Below are 2622 nucleotides of genomic sequence, written 5' to 3'. Positions count from 1 at the left end.
AAAAAAATTATTTAAAACGTTAAATCAGAATGGAGTGGTGGCGGTTAAGTGACATTTTAGACTCTAGACATCGAAAAAAAAGAACGAATAGACTGCAAGAGAAGAAAAGGGAAGGAGAAAAAAGAAAAAAAAGAAAACGACAGAGTGAGAGCAGAAAGTATTACAAAAGAAGGTCAGTGTGGATGGGGGCGTCAATTCGAACTGGGAGGAAAGTGTAACACTATTGAATTATCCATGTAGGAGGGGGAGGTGTCAAAATTTTCATCAGGAAAAAATTATTAAGAAGGGAAAGAATTAAATCGGGAGGGGGTAGAAATAACGTAAACATTAGAATATTAATTAAAAAATATTGACACACATGCGTATATGAATATGGACATAATCAGAGAGCAAACAGACATATGCATATATGTGCGCACACTATGAAAATATAAACATTACTATGTATAAGTCATGAAAGATCCACATGCAAAGCTTAATAGTTCTAATGCCATTGGTCTAGCTAAAATAAGTCATATTTACCACGATGGAATTCAATATTTAGAATGTTAATGATGAATAGTTATATTTCGTATTTTAATGATGAATAGTTATATTCGATCTGTCTAGCTAAAAATAAGTAATATTTCTCGCAAATGAAGTTTAAAATTGAAATTTTAATAATGAAACCAAAGAAGAAAATTAAAGAAGAAAAATATTTATGTGATGGTTGTAAAGCAATTTTATTAAATAAAAATCAACTATAATAAATTATAACTAAAAATAATTAATGAAATTAATTACATTAGGATTAAAGTAATTGATCTTAATGATATAGAAAATAATAATAACAGAGTGTGCTGATAGATAAAGACAAGGAATGATAAACTAATAAATTAAAAAAAGTTATTGGAAAATAGATATCAGAACCATAAAGGCAGTTTATAAAAATAAATAAAATTGAGGAAGTAATTGACGCATGTTAAATACTAAGTAGGAAGATCACTAGGAAATACTCGTATAAATACACATAAAAAATGGTTAATAATTAATAATTGATTATTAGGATGACATAAAAAGTAAAATTTAGAGTAATAAGTATGAAAGTTCTTGCGAATAAGAAAGTGTATAAACCCGATGGATAAAAATATTATTCCTTAATTGGAATTCATTTTTGAGATGAGTATTATATATATATATTAATTTATTTTTATTTCAGACTATTATTCTCATCTTTATTAGTTGTTGTTTTTCATCTTTTATTGGTTTGTTTTATTCACAACGTTTCGGCTAGCTATTCCTCTGGCCTTCGTCAGGTGGTAACCGCGACGGATAGGAACTTCGAATCTCCTAACTGCATTCTCAGCCATCACTGCCATCCGTAGTTGTTGTCGTCTCGCCACATTTTTGCCAAGTAAACCTCTTGCATGCTTTGGGTGGGATTGAAACCGCTATCTTCAGACATGTTCATCTGGAACTGTAGAGATTCAACGTCTCTATCAACTGTACCACGGGCTCCGAAAAGCAACAACTAATAAAGATGAGAATAATAGTCCGAAATAAAAATAAATTAATACCGATGGATAAAATTGTAACGTAGAAGATAACGCACGGATTAAAAAGAAATGATAATAAAAATGTAATTTATAATAGTATTTTCATAAATGTCGAAATTAAAAATAAAAAAAATGAGTTTTAAAATGCATGCGTGTTAAAGTTAAAATATGGTTAAAAGATTTAATAACAGTAAAATAACGAAAGCACGTGGAGGTTATTTTAAAACAACGCCGATAGCCACTAGTTGCGTGCTCTCCTGTAATGAATGAATGCGTGAATGTATGATTGACATGCAATTCTTAAAGATAAACAAAAATGACCGAAAAATGGGCTGAAATGACTTTTAAACAATTAACAGTAAATGACTTTAATGAACTTAAGGATGAATTGGATGACCTTAAGAATGACTTGAATGCTTAAAAAATAACTGGAACCCTTCAAAAACAACTTCAATGATCTGGAGAATGACTTGAATGGCTTTGAGACTGACTTGTTTTAAAGTGGGTGATCATTTTACATTAAATTAATACAGAAAAGTGATCCCCCTCTTTATATCACAAAGTTACAAACATAAGTACAGCATGTACTAAGAACAGATACTACACTTTGATCTTGGCCAAAAAGCCAAGAAAAGGGGGAATATTTATTTGCTCCCCTACCAAGCATATTAGGCACAAGGCCGATTTTTAATGTGAGGAATGAAGAGGAAATGGGGGCCAACTCTCCGGGGAGTAGGGGAGCTGGATGGTGACAATTGGTATGAAGGGTTGCCCCTACATTGAACAAGGTCTTATATGTGGGGTTGCCCCCACATATGGTCTTTGCTTGCAGTATCTGCCGAAACAGATACTACACTTTGATCTTGGCCCAAAGGCCAAGCACAAAAGTGTTACGGACAGACCGACCGACCGACCGACCGACGGAGTGACTTATAGAGTTGCTTGCACGCGACTAACAATAGTAAAATGAACTTAAGGATGAATTGGATGACCTTAAGAATGACTTGAATGCTTGAATATTATTAAATAGAGAAATAGTCAACCACCTCAGCAGGAATAACCTTCTTAGTGACACACAATATGGTTT

General features: G+C 32.4%; 1 pseudogene; it reads right to left on the bottom strand.

The window, feature by feature from the left end:
* Window positions 1–1961: 1961 nt before the first annotated feature.
* LOC145260046 (U2 spliceosomal RNA) lies at window positions 1962–2172 on the bottom strand (annotated as a pseudogene).
* Between the last annotated feature and the right edge of the window lie 450 nt (window positions 2173–2622).

The sequence above is a fragment of the Euprymna scolopes genome, chromosome 35 (genome assembly GCF_053919585.1).
Source record: "Euprymna scolopes isolate OS-2025 chromosome 35, ASM5391958v1, whole genome shotgun sequence".
Classification (NCBI taxonomy): domain Eukaryota; kingdom Metazoa; phylum Mollusca; class Cephalopoda; order Sepiida; family Sepiolidae; genus Euprymna; species Euprymna scolopes.
This window is presented reverse-complemented; position numbering and strand designations above follow the sequence as displayed.